The sequence below is a fragment of the Etheostoma spectabile genome, chromosome 14 (assembly GCF_008692095.1).
Source record: "Etheostoma spectabile isolate EspeVRDwgs_2016 chromosome 14, UIUC_Espe_1.0, whole genome shotgun sequence".
Taxonomy (NCBI): Eukaryota; Metazoa; Chordata; class Actinopteri; order Perciformes; family Percidae; genus Etheostoma; species Etheostoma spectabile.
Genome location: NC_045746.1, coordinates 9,669,151 through 9,683,896, shown reverse-complemented (window position 1 = coordinate 9,683,896; position 14,746 = coordinate 9,669,151). Strand labels below are relative to the sequence as shown.

General features: G+C 39.4%; 1 long non-coding RNA gene across 1 annotated transcript in view; it reads right to left on the bottom strand.

Moving 5' to 3' along the window:
• The window catches only part of LOC116701741 (uncharacterized), a 17,054-nt gene extending 2,671 nt beyond the window's left edge, over nucleotides 1–14,383 (bottom strand). The window contains exons 1-2 of the long non-coding RNA XR_004334998.1: nucleotides 14,272–14,383; nucleotides 11,965–11,971 (exon numbers count right to left, since the gene is read on the bottom strand). This is a non-coding gene — a long non-coding RNA (uncharacterized LOC116701741). The remainder of the gene's footprint in view (nucleotides 1–11,964; nucleotides 11,972–14,271) is intronic.
• Nucleotides 14,384–14,746: the final 363 nt, after the last annotated feature.

Here is a 14,746-nt window from a genome sequence, read left to right as displayed (position 1 = left end):
AGCAAACCTATATTGAAATATTTTTCAGGCTGTTAAAGCCCTATTTTACTCTTCTTCAGGCTACTGTTAAACGGATTCCTCCTGTTAAGCCAGCTTCATTCTAAGTCTGGGTGAGACATCACATATCCAGTGTGTCTCTCATGTAATAACCTAGCGTTCTGATGTAGGATTTTAAAATTAAGGGCTTAAAAGAAAAGCTGTAGCCTGGAAAAAATATGGCTTCAACAGCCCAAACAATGTTCCTAATATAGCTTTACTTGGTTCAACATTACCTGATTTACACTGGATATGGGTTGTCTCACCCAATATTGGAATGATATTGGCTTAACAGGAAGATTCTTTTTCAGATTAGCCTAAAAAAGAGTAAAAATGTCTTCAACAGCCTGAACAAGATATCTAACATAGTTTTACTTGACATAGACATTTAATCCTTTAATTTTAATATCCTACTTAGGATCTCTTCGATATTACTTGAGTGACACCATGGATATGTGTTGTTTCACCCAGAGTTGCAGTGAACTTGGCTTAACAGGAAGATTCCTTTTTAGAATAGCCTGAAATGTGTAAAGATTTGGCTTTAACTACCTGAACAAGATTTCTATCATAGCTTTAATTAGACATGTAAGTCTTTAATTTTAAAGTTCTACATCAAAATTGTCCGATATTACCTGCATGACACACTGGATATGTGTTGTCTAACACAGAGTTGGAATGAAGCTTGCAGGAGGATTTTTTTTAACAGTAGCCTGAAAAGAGTAAAAATATGGCTTTAAAAGGCTGTAAAAGATTTCTAATATAGCTTTATTTTGACATTTAAGCTTTTAATTATAAAATCCTATTTCAGAATGGTCCAATATTACCTGAGTGTCACATTGGATATGTGTTTTCTCCCTCAGATTCGGAAGGAACCTGGCTCAACATGAGGATTCCTTTTTCGAGTTTCCTTAAAAAGAGTAAAAATATGGCTTTAAAAAATAATACCTAAGTTACACATTGGACATGTGTTGTCTCACCCAGAGTTGGAATGAAGCTGGCTTCACAGGAGGATATGTTTTAGAGTAGCCTGAATAAGAGTAAAAATATCGCTTTAACAACCTGAACAAGATTTCAAATATAGATTTGAATGTCATTCGACATTTAAGCCTTTAATTTTAAAAACCTACTTCAGAATAGTTTTCGTATATTTTGAGGCCGTCAAAAATGGGCCCATGGGCTAAAACCAATTAGGGGGCGCTATAGAGCAACCATACCACTCCCAAGCCCAATAGTGAATTCAGATTAAAGAGTTTAATATTCTGCACATGGCTGCCAGATTTTGAGAGGTTTTGTGGATCCTATAGTCCTCAAACAAGTCTTCGTAAAATGAGAAATTTCACACATAAATCGCTGTATCGTAAATTTTTAAATATTGCGAAATTTTTCTAAACATAGCTTGATAGAGTTCCAGATGAAACACATGTTCCCTCAAAAAGTTAGTGTGAAATTTTTTTTACTTTTGTTGAATTCAGGGTGTATGTTAGGGAGCGCTATAGAGCCCCTTGTCAACACCCGAGACCAATCACTGTGATTTTTCATAGGTCTGACATGTGTGCAAGTTTTTGTGAGTTTTCCCACATGCTAAGACCCTCAAAAATGAGAGCGACAGGAGAGGTGTGCAATAATAATAATCCTTACAAAAACAGTAGGTTCCTTGCACTTTGTGCTAGGACACTGTTGGTTCCCTTGCACTTCAGTTCTCCGGTCCTAATAAGTTCAGGATGGTTGCCACTTCCGGCAACCATCTTGGGAAAAAAATTGAGTAGTTAGGATAGCGTCACGGCAATCCACGACTTGTTTTCTTTGCTCTGGTGCTAAAAAGAAATAAAGAAATGAAAAGAAATCATAGACTTAAAAATATTTTAACCTTTATACTTTGATACGGAAGACCCACAACTCAGTCTGACGTCCGTGTCGCCAGGGCATTACTAGCTGTTGGGACAAACCAATTCAGGGACCTTTTGTAGAGTTTTACAGTGTTTGACACCAGCAACACGATTTAAATGTAAGTCGCATACTTTAACCAATGAGTGGACATTTCAACGACAAAAATGGATGGATCTTTCCTCTATGTTGTATAAAGGGGAGGAGGACTTCTTCGGCAGCCATGAAGAGACGGGGCCCTTTACGTCCTGAGATCAATGCACGGACGTTCAAATAAAGAAAAATCAACTAATCATAAGTGCAAATTATTCTTTATTGTTTTGTTTGGTTATGTGGTGTGATGGCCGCCGTGCCTATATTTGAACTTGTCTTTTTAGCTGTGTTTAAGAGTCTGTCAGTCATCATTTGCTGTCCATTAAATATGTTATCTAAGGAGGTCCTATAGTGTTAGGAGTAGGCTGTTTTATAAATTTGCAGCTGCCTGAAATTTAAAAACCTAAAGTTAATAAACACTCCCAGTTGGCAGTATATTGGGTAGCCTACATTTAGCTAAAACAGTCCAACACCTTCTTAAAGATATCAGCTATTCTAGAAATGGATATGTTGATATACAACAAAATGCCTGTGAGCACAAGTTTGCACATATTAAATCTTGTTTTGTGCTACTAAAAGTCCAAAAACAATCAGTTTACAGGAGATAAGAAAACTTAAAAATAAATGTGCTTTATTTGTAAAGCGCTTTTACATCAAACAGGAACCATTCACACACATTCATACACTGTGGCCAAGGCTGCCGTACAAGGTTCCACCTGCTCAGCAGATAAACACTCACACCCATTCACACTCCGATGGCGCAGCATCGGGTGCAACTGGGGGTCCAGTCTCTTGCCCAAGAACACTTTGACATTGGACCGCCGGGTCAGGGATTAACAACCAACTTTGCAATTGGCAGGCAACCGCTCTACCACTGAGCCACAGACGCCCCTATGTAAATAGTCATTCTTTTAGGGAGTTTTACTTAAATTGATTTAAGATTATTTAAATTGAATTAAAAATGATTGCCATTTCATGTTATGTTCAACTTTATTGTCATTTTGGAGGCTGTAGTTTGTGGTGGTAAATGAGATGAACATATTAAAATTAGCTAGGTGGATTTATCAAACTGTCAACTGAGTATATCCAGTCATTTTTAGATCATTAAAACACTTGAACCAATGCATACCCTGCCAATTCATTGGCCAAAAGCTTCTCTTAACTCTCTTCTAGCAATATATGAATCATTTGTAAATGGACATCAAGAGCCCAACAGCTACTTTTATGTCTGTTGTAAAGGATTTAGGGGGGGAAAAGGCCAAGATGATTGATTCTTCACAAGAAGACCCTGATCTAATGCAACACCCTCTGCATAGCGGATCTAGGCCACACTACTAAGCAGCCAACTCTGCGATACGCCATTGTGAATTCGGGCCCTTTAAAAATGCATGTTCGCTCTTGGCTCTGTATCTTTAATGAGGTGTGTCTGAAATATTTGATAGCCTTGTGCTCATTTGAAAAACAAATACGTTTATTTCCATTAATATTAGATACGGAAATGAATATATGTAAAACACATACATTAATTTGTCTGTTTTGATCAATTGTCTCTGTCTAATGCAGAGTGAGTATTTCCGCACAGTAACTCCCCACAGGCTAAACTGGTGCATATCATTCTCTGGTGCTGCAGAGCAAAACCATTTAATTTCAAAAAGGGAGTTAGCATCTTTTAAGACTATGCACACTCAAGGAAATTATCAGCTTTCACTCAGCATTGAGGCACATTTGTAAAATGGATTGTCCAATTAGAATGTGTTGCTTGAATGATGAATGAATATGGGATTGCAGATACTGTGAAAACTGAAAACTGATTAGGCTTTAGGGTAGGGGTGCACCTCACGATTTGTTTACGATTAACGATAAAATATATCTGAGTTATATATATCTAAATCTGAGGGTTTTTTTTCAGTAGTCTTCCTTGTCAGAGGCTCAGTCATGTTTAAAGGTGGAGAACTGGCTTCTTAGAACATGAAACATGAGGTGGTCAGATGTAATGTGATAAAGTAGATCAACAGCCTTCGTGTGTTTTTGCCTAGTCATTTTTATATATGTCTTATTAGATCATACAAAACTATAGATATACAAAACTTAATTTTTGTTCCCCTTTTGGCCATTTTTCTTTCTTGCCTTAAGTTGTAATCGATTATCAATTTATCAGAATCTAATTGTTCTAGAGAGAATTGCAATGCCTCCAAGAATCGATTATTTTTCCCACCCTTAATTTGGGGGCACGGCTGGGTATTTTACAGTATTGGCCGGTAAGTAAAAAACTGGGGCGGCTGTGGCTCAATGGTAGAGCGGTCATCTGCCAATTGGAAAGTTGGTAGTTCCATGTCAAAGTGTCCTTGGGAAAGAGACTGAACCCTGAGTTGCCCCGACTGTAACGTGTGTGAGTGTTTATCTGATGAACATGTGGCACCTTGTATGGCAGCCTTGGCCACAGTGTTTGAATGTGTGTGAATGGTGAATGGTTGCTGTACTATGTAAAAGCGCTTTGAGTAATCGTTGAGACTAGAAAAGCTCTATGTAAGAGAGTCCATTTACATTAAACTGCCAGTTACCTCAACTGCCAGTTATGTTTCATATTGCAAATTAAAGACATTAAAAGTTTTTAACCTCCGCTGACATACTGTTCAGTTATTAAAACTGAATTTGCTTCTGAGGATTTTCTCATCACTGAAAACGTTTGTTTGAATCCTTCTTTTTCAAAATCTTATGTTCTGACATTCTAAATTGGGATTTGTTCCTAGGCAAGAACAGAATCTACACACTAAAAAACACACTTGCGCTACAGTGCTGATATATTTGTGCAAAATATTTATTAATTGTGTTTTCTTCTATTGCACAGTTGTAGAGAAGCCTACAGCGTAATCTTGTAGGGTTTAAATAATAATCATTTTTATCATATCCTATTTTTTTTTTACTTTATTGTTATTATTTTGCAAAGCAATATGTTCTTTTAAAGCAAACAAATGAAATGTTTTATTTTTAAGGTTCTTGTTTGGATTGTATTCAATGTATTCATTGGATAGTACAGCTGAAGTCAGACAGGAAAAATGGGAGAGAGAAAGAGAGTGGACAACATGGGTCAAAAAGCCACAGGTCAGGATCGAACCAGGGCCGCTGCAGGAAGAACTCCCCCTCAGTATATGGGGAAAACACTCACCATTTCTGCGGTTTAGGAACACCTTCATTAATTGGACATAGACTTTTTATGGTGGATTTAAGAACAATTTTGACAAAAACCCTTTCCAAAGTCATGCACCCAAGGGCTGTAAAATAAAAGTGTAATGTCTCCCTTCCCCACAAGATGGTGATAGGAGACCTATATGAACAGTGCGCTAATACATGTAATGACCACATGAGGGCAGTGCTAATACACCAATCCCTCAGATTCTTGGGGTGCATTGTTGAGAAGTGTGAATGTATTCGCTCTGGCAGCACCTTGGACAGCACTAATCTGGTGAGTCACACTGTCACTGTACTCAGGATGTTTGGATTCGGCAGCAGAGGCTGGGCACTAATTAATAACCACATATTTACTGTTTGTGGAACAAGGAAAGGGGGTTGACAATGGAGGTTCTCAGTAAGTCACCCATATCTAACTCACTGCAACACGTAGAAGGTGTTTCTGATTTTGCCAGTAGAAGCTGGTGTCAGCTTGAAGGAAGCATGTGGAAGTATTTTTTTAAATAATTCAATTATTTCGAAACGATTAAAAAAAAAAAAAGTAGCCCATTTCTTTCAAACTCTTGACGGCTAATTTAATGTTTGTTTATATCAGAAATGGTTGACACAGCTCTCAGATGTCTTGCCAGAATAACATGGATGTTGATTGAAAAAGAGCTGAGGACGGGGAATTGCATATTTTAAAAGCTCATTTTATGCAGCGCATTCGTCTGGCTTTGAGAACAGCTTTATGCTGGTGAATCTTATTGTGTACTGCTGCTTTCCTGCCCTTGGCTCCGTCGCAGGGAGCCCAGCCAGTGTTGATGAGTGTGAGTGGATGGTGAATGACAGGCCAAGACACTGCCAGTCAATCAGCAGTGTTGTCTGGCCCCTCTCAATCACTACCTAGGGGATGAAATATGTGTCATCCTCCCATGAGGCATCTCACCACGCCACTGCCTCCATCCTCTGCTCAACTGTGCCAACTCCGCCCTCCCCTACTGTGCTTCTCTATGCTAGTTTGGCTACACCATGGAAGCCCTCTGGCTTATTTCTATTGTTATAATACTCAAGTGTCTTCTCTTCTGTGCCTTCTTCATCCCATCTTCTTTTACCTGTTTGCCTATCAGCCCAGCTCTTATGTTCAACCCCAGCTGCTTCTTTCCATCTTCCCCTTTTCCTGTGGATTTGCGGCTCTACAGTATCTCACAGCTTCACCTCCATAACCCTGTCTTTCTCCCATGCGTTCTTTGTTCTTTCCCTTTCTCTCAAAAATGGTAAAAGACAGAAACTGAAGCAAGTAAACAGGACATGAGTGGTTTGTGGTTGCTGTGGATGCTAGTTCCTTATTTATTTACTCACAATGAAATGGTTATCCAAAGCAGAAGCATTTTTTTCCCTCTCTTAATGCACTCGTCAGCAGCCATATCAATAGCCCCAAAGCAGCCATGAAAGGCTAACTTATCCTGACACTGCATGAGTTAAGCGGCTGGCTTAACATGAACCTCTACTTATTGACTGTGTATGAGCTCTCTATTCATTATCAGTTAGGGAGGGTCACGCCTTTCCAGATGACAAGGGTGTGCATTCCTTTATTTTTTCTTATCTCTCATGACTTTTTTAGATTTTTTTTATTTTGTTTTTCCAGTGGAACTTTAGCGCTGTGGCTTCTTGTGATGAGCAGGAGCTTTTTTTTGCCTGGGCACGTATCTGATCAGCTTCGGAAAACAACAATGTGCTAGAAGTGGCGTGTGGATACACACACACACAGTATATACGGTACATAATTAGCAACCAGTTTTTATTTCTTTTCCACCTGTAAATGAATAAGAAAGAGACAAAGCTGGTCTGATATCCCAGTCCTACACTATAGCCTGAATCCCTGCGACATCACGCTAACTCAACAAGCTCTTCCGGGTAGACAAATGGCAGTTGACTTGAATTTTTCGATATGTGTAATCTGCAAACTTGTTTATTTCTTTTGTCATTTTCTCAGCCATAACTGTAACATTTAAAAATGTATATTTAAACACAGAGGTCCGGCCTTTCTGCTGTACTGCGTTGCTTTGCGAGCATCTTTTATTAACCAAATCTAGTGTTACAAACGTTTTCCGCCGGTCAAACTAACTGCTAGTTTGGGAGGTGTTATTTTGTTTAGCCTGTGGCCCAACGTGTAAATTTGGCTAAATCTCTAAGATTACATTGGTCAAAGTGTTGACATATGAATCATCAAACATGCATTTTAGATTCTAAGATGAGAGTATGTCCAGTTGTTCCTCGTCCCTGTTTGCACGACACCGTATAGTATGCACGTGACGCAAGTTATTTTCAACAAACAAAAAAAATATGTATTAATTCAAACAGGCATTTACATGTACTGAGGGATATTGTTTACAGGGATGTAGATCCACCAACAACTTATTTACTAGAGCCCAACTGATATATCGTGTTTGTGTTGCATAGTGTGTCCACCAGCGGACGCTCTAGAACGTCCCTGTTAGCAACACACTTTTTTTTTTGTTATTGTGTTTTTGTTCAAAGGACTTTAAGTTTCATATCTTAAGTTTATATTTTCATGCATTTTATTTATCAGAACTTTACTATATACTGATGTTTCTCTGTTCTGTTACAATAAAACTAATTATTATCATGTTATTTTAGTGAGAACTACACTTCAAATAGCTAAAGGGAAACCGGTTCATGTTTTGTTAAGCGTTTCTGGATTTTTACACATTTATTTATTTATATATATATATTGTCTGATACATATTGGAATATTGGATTTTTAAATAACCAAATAGTTGTATTGGTATCTGCCTTAAAAATCCTTGCTGTATTATTTACCCATCTTTTTATTTGCTAAGTAGACCCATTTTTTTCACTGTTCAGGCTTTATGAGGTAAATTAGCATTTTAATATACTGTTAATTTGATGTGATCCATGTAGGCTAAGATATGTAAAATATAAATAATGCTTTTTGTAGAATGTAAAACACAAGGTTTGTCTATTGCCACAAACTCTTTGAAGTACCTACATGAGTAAATAATAGGGTGGGTTCTATGCTTAAATCCTATTGGACGCATCTCTATGCAGTCCTCATACTTAAACCAATGTTCAACCTATTATGCATTAAGTCTGGTCCTCTGGGGTGAACTTGTGTTTCCGTGAGAGTTGACTTTTCTTTCCCCGGGTCAGCTGTCAAAACACTCTCCGGAGACGGCGTCAGTATCCCAGGTGTAATCTGTGCTGGCAGACAGCTGATCCCTGCTGAGTGAAACGGCTGCCAAGGAATCTGGTTTGAATGCCAACGCTCCCCTCCAGTCTCTCACTGACAGCAAGCGCGCCAAGTCCATCTCTGGGGTCAAACTGCTAATCAAAACAAAGGCATTAGCTATTCTTTTGCAGCGTACAACAAACGCTCCACCCGCTGATTTACAACCTTGCTTCACAAGAGCGTGTCTCCGGGATTGTCCTTGTTTAGACTCAGCATTGAACCACGTAGTTCAAGTAATGCTAATCTCACAGTAATCAAATCGGTGACTCAATAATGCTTCCTTTTCACTGCTGCCCTTTTTCACTATTGACTCTTGGTACAAAGCTTTGCTCATTGAGCACTGCCAGAGTGATATTCCAGGGAGTGGATGAGAGGGGGTTGGAGAGGTGATCTCACCATTATCCCTAAACCACTCTTCTATTGTGGGTAGATCAAAGTGGTATTTATGCTAGGCCTCTGGATATGTGCATGCCACGTTACTGTGAAGAAGTATACTCAATTGTAGTAGGAAAGCCTCTCCATTAAAGAATGAAAGGTTGTTGGCCTAAATTGTCAGATGGAAGTTCAAAAGGGCTAATCAGGCCCAGAGCAATCCAACCAAATGCTATTACTGCATAGTATCAGCAACATGTAAAAGGCATAGTTTGACAAAGAAGTCTGACATTTTGGAAAAGCTTATTTCCTTACTTGTTGAGAGTGAGATGAGCAAATTGAAACCACTCTCAGGTCTGTGTGGTAAATATGTTGCTGAAGCTAGCAGCCGGTTAGCTTAGCTCAGTAGTCAGATTTGCTTGTGTAAGAATGACAAGTCAAAGTTTTAAGGTGGGTTATGTACCGGACTTTTTCTTAGCCAGGCACAGTAACTTCCTGGAGTTACCACTGGTTGCCTGACAACCTCGTGATGCTGACAATAATACAGGCGATTATCCGACCTGGCCTAGAAATAGTTCCACACACAAACCTTCTTTTTTGTGCAGATAAAACATATAAACAAACAAATGTCCACTTATACCTTTCTTTTAGTTTTATCTACAATGTCTTTGATTTATAACAAACATGCATCACCAGCATCTCCTTTTTAATACTTTTCATCTTGTGTACTTTACTTGCCAAGAGAAATACATGCAGTGAATGAATCACTTAAAGAACAAAGTAGGCTACACTAACCGACTCCACTGTGCAACTTTGAAGCAGAGTTATTTAAATGCAGGCAGTTGGGAGGTACATGTTGAGCTCATCAGTGTGTGAGATTGAGGCATCTGTAGGAGCTCCGCAGCTTGTTGCGGTAGCTGTGATCAGTGACTTCTGCCTGTTTAGAAGGTAAAAGTGCAGGCACTGATGTATTTATTAAACGACAGACAACTTGCGTCTGTCTGGAAAAAAATACCTTTAATCTTTACAAACCACTAGAATCTCTTTCTTAGTTGCATTACGCTTCCTGAAAAGAGGTTTAGACGGAAACCTTGTAAACCTGTCAAGAACCACTCCGCTGCTTTTCTGTAATTCTGCAAGGTTTTTTGTGAAAATGTCCAAAAGGCTGCTAAATTTCAATCATAAAGAATTGTCTTTAACCATTTTAAGACTGCGTGTGCCAGGTTTGGCAAAGTCATACGTTAATTAGTGCAGACCACTTGCTACAGCAATGTTAGTGTCATAAAGGTTATGTGAAAGTGAAGATAGTGAGGTAACCGGGGATTCTTCATTGTAACAGGGTTTTGTCCTGCACAGAGGAATTTTTGGTGCCAGTATTTGGCTTCCAGCAGTTTACTTCCCTCTCAACCACAGCTGCTATATTTTACACATGCAGCTGGCGCTGGTAAGCCAACTAAACTGTGTTGATTTGTCTGGACCTGAACGCTCTGCTGTGAAACAAGCGCTAATGGGATCTCAACTTTATCGTCCACAGTCAGGCTGTAACGGAATCTCCCTGTGGTTTTAATGGAAGTATTTTAATCTCAGTTTTACCATCCAAAGTCAGGCTGTCTAGCTTTTTGGGCCGTTAAAGTGCGTTAGCAGTCTCCTTCTCCGGCATCTCCACATAGCTCGTGGAACATAGGTTGCAGAGAAGCGGCTGGGAGCTGCACTACCTATTGGAGGTGGTGAAGTAAGATTAGTGTGGATATTAAGCCACCACCATACTGGGATACTACCATATCAGCTGAGCAATAATACAAATTTTAATTCCAAATAACAAATGTGTCATTGATTTGAATATGTGCCAGATGCACGTTTAAAGAGGTTACCTCCCTAAACAAAAGACACAAAAGAGGATAAATGTGTGATGAGCAGTGATAAAATAAATATATGAAAGTCATACAGAATACCGGAGAGCCTTACTCCATTACTGTGCTATACTTTTATTTTTAAATTGTTATTTGCCACCTGAATTTAGTTTTCCTTTTTACATACATAAAGAGATTTTCACCATAAATTGGTGCATACAAATTTACAAAAATGTAGGGAATGAAATAAAAATTTCCCGGAGAAGGACACCATCCCCATTCGTTGACATGCTTAAGTTTCTATTCTTTCCCATGTCAGCATGCTGTTTTCTGTCTGTTTGCATGTGTTCGGTTTTCTCTCATCCTGTCTGTAGGAAAAAGGCAAGAGACGGTGGCATTTGCTGATTACTGATAGCGAATGCACCGCATGCAGCAAGGTTTGCATACTTAATGCCGGAAGGCGGAAACTCCGATTGCAATCAGGGGGACTGGGCGAGCGAGGTCGTGGAAGGGACCAAACAATAATACATCCAAATTCAGAGATAGGGAGTGAAGTGGGTGTATATGAGGTCAGTGTAATTGACAGCTGATTCTACAAACCGGACCGCCGACCTTTGCTGCTTTGTTCTACTTTCCGTCTCTCCCTCTTCACACACAAACTCACGGTGATCTCCAGATACATGTATTGTTCAAACCTGTTCAAGCGCATATAGAGGCATCGTATACACCTATTTAGTATTCCAACCATTTAGTGTGCTGGCACACAGGAAAACACCCTACCACTGTCAAGGTGTATAACAGGTTTCCTGTTGGCGGAGGTAACCGGAGTGTCTGGGAAGGAAATTGGAGGGTGATGAGAGGTTGAGGAACTGATGAACTTCTTCTTCATGCAAATGCGCCAGTGATCTATTCAGCGTGTGTTTCCACGAATGTGTTTGTAGAGCACCACCTTGATGGTAATGCGCACAGGCTAAGACTTAGAGGCAATCTGCCTCACAAATAAACGGCTGGGAATAGAAATGAACAGAAGAGGGACTGCGAATTAGGGAATTCATGCCTTTCGGTCTGTTTGCATACATACTGTATATATGGAAAAATGCGATGCAGCGTCTTTGCTAAATAAAGCTCCATAGTCCCACAGTGTTTACTGTTGGATGACTATTACACATTCAGGACCAGGCACCTTAGGCTTTGTCTTCAGCTGTCACCAGTAGTGAGAAGAGGAAGATAGGAAAAGGTCTTGGGGAAAGGTCTGCCAAGGGCTTGGCCTCTTGTAGCTAATCAGACGCTCTCTCTCTCTCTCTCTCGCTCTCTCTCTCTCTCTCTCTCTCTCTCTCTCTCTCTCTCTCTCTGTCTCCAGGCTGCTTGTCCATTCAAGGCCTTTGCCTCAATCTGACTACAGACAAAGACTTTTTAGGACATAAACTCCTGGCAACAAAACTGTGTCGTCACCCTAGGCAAGCTCACATGGAGGGTTGTGCAGAGTTTGCACGCTGTACACTCAGTCATGCAGAAAGGCAACAGTACAATCAGTAGTGGTGGGAATCTCTGGGCACTAGGGTTGGATGGTAGAGACTCACCGAGTGACGCGGTCTGGAAGAAGAACACGATTTCTGTAGTTTGGCAGCATTTTTATTTTGTAGTCATTTTATGCGTAAGCCTTAAACATTAAGCTTTAAACACGAGCCTTAAGCTCAGTCATGTTTAAAGGTGGAGAACTGGCTTCTAGAATATGAACCATGAGGTGGTCAGATGTAACAGGGTAAAGTGGATCAACAGCCTTTGTGTTTTGTCTAATTATTTTATGAATGTATTAGATCATAAATGTGTATATGTATACAGTATAGATATACAAAACTTAAATTTTTTTCTTCCTTTGGCCATTTTTGTGTTTTTTTGTTGTCCATTATCCCATCTTCTTTCAGTCACTCTATTTTTACCCACCTTTCCTTTTTCACTACACCTTTATTTTTAAAAGAGATTTTAAAGATTCAATTCTCCATTCTTTTTACTCATTTTCCTCCCTGATGCCCTTTGCAGGACACTCACGAAAGGTTGGCGTAGTGTGGACATTCACTTGATAGAGTCAATGTACACCTGTAATGTACAAATCCGTTTCCTTTACACTTTTTAAAGGATGATGTTTATCTCAAGCTCGCAATGTGATTACATTTTTTTGCAAGGAAATATTGCAGTGAGTATCGTGTTGCAGGGCATCACACGGGTTATCTTCGTTTCGTCACGCTGTGTGAAAGAAGCCCAATCAAATACATGTTTTGAATCACAAAAACACAAAGCGTGAGTTTTCTTTGCTGCTTGCAGCACCCCTACTACTTCTACAAGTGCTGCAGTCAATAAATATCTGAGACAATCTCCCCCTTTCCACCCTTATATCAGACTGACTCTAAATCCAGTCTGGGATTCATTCACTGCTATCTGATCCCAGCTGTCACATTCCCTGCAACACATACACACACATTTCACTGCCAACACAGTACCTACCCAGCTTACATGGTTGACTTTATATTTCATAATGCGTCATGTACCAATGTAAGATATGGTCCCTGATTTCATTTATGTGGAGCAATGGTGGCTCTCTTATCTGTGCTGGAGTGAAATAGCTGTGGATCAACATCGTTAATATGTCAGCCTCAAACTGATGGAGAGTTTACATGCTGCAGAGAGTTACAGTGGAGCATTAAGAAGCTGCGGCAACACAGGAAAGTTCCGAGAAATGTTGTAGGCATTTCTTGAGTTTGACATGCCGCCAGTGTTTACTCTGAATTGGATTTTTGACTCAAGTTCTTCATTCAGTGTCAAGCCAGGACATCTGGGTTGGATTTTCTGGTGTCAACACTAAGATTATGGGAGACGATTAGAGCCTGACCGATAAAGGATTTTTAAGGCCAATATGAATATTTGGTTATTTAAAAATCCAATATGCCAATGTATATTTTAAAAAAAATTACAAAACATAAAAAGATTTCCCTAACATTAGTTATTTATAGTTATTTATGAGTTCTCACTAAAATAATACGATAATAATTTCTTTTATTGCCACAACAGAACAGAGGAACATAAGAATAAATTAAAGTTCTGATGAATGAAATGTATAAAAATACAAACTAAGATATGACCCTTAAAGTCCTTTGAACAAAAACACAACAACAACAAAAAAGTCATTGTTGCCAACAGGGACGTTGTAGAGCGTCCTCAGGTGGACAAACTATGCAACGCCAACACTCCTAACATGGTTGACAGTCAATCAATCATCAGTCTATTATAAATGCAGATACAGATAGATGTGGAAATGCCTAATATTGGCCCGCCAATATATTGGTCGGACTCTGGAGAGGATTTAATCAGTGATTGATTTTCCCTTAGGCCAGCGTTACTTACAAAAGTCCATTTACATCTTCTTGACATGTCCCTCCCCTCTTACTATTGTTGCTTTCGAGGCTTGGCGCCACCCAGGACGTTTGTAATTTGTTTCAAAGAAATACAATCCCAGAATGGTGGTGTATGGTAAGGGTTAGCCAGACCATACTGCAGTGCTGACACAGCACTGTGACTATAGGGCTTGCAGTGCAAGACTATAGCCTGAGAAAACCCTGACAAACTGCCGGCAAATTTGAGATTAGCTCTGCAAGTCAGTCAAGCTAAGAGCCCAGTCAAGCCCATATACAATTTTTCCAAATCCAGGCACCAATCACAAACATTGAGGCGGGCTTTACTAGGGCTGTGCAATTAATTGAAATTTTGATTTCAATTTAGATTTTTGATCACCAAAATGGTATAATCGAGAAACAATTATTTTGCCATGTTCTGTTTGCAAGAACACTCTTAATTTGTCTTGTGTTCTAAATGACACGCGCACATCCGCCCCCCCGCTGTAGTAGATGTTGTAGATCCCCGACACACTGTATTCACTTACTGTTTAAAACTTTTTCCAGCTTAGTGCGTGTGCATAGGCCTTCTGCTCAAAACCAACATGAAAAAACCTTGTAATGTTCCCTCAGCATTTAGTTTAGTTGTTAAACTGTATGTAAAATGAGTCACGTAACATTAT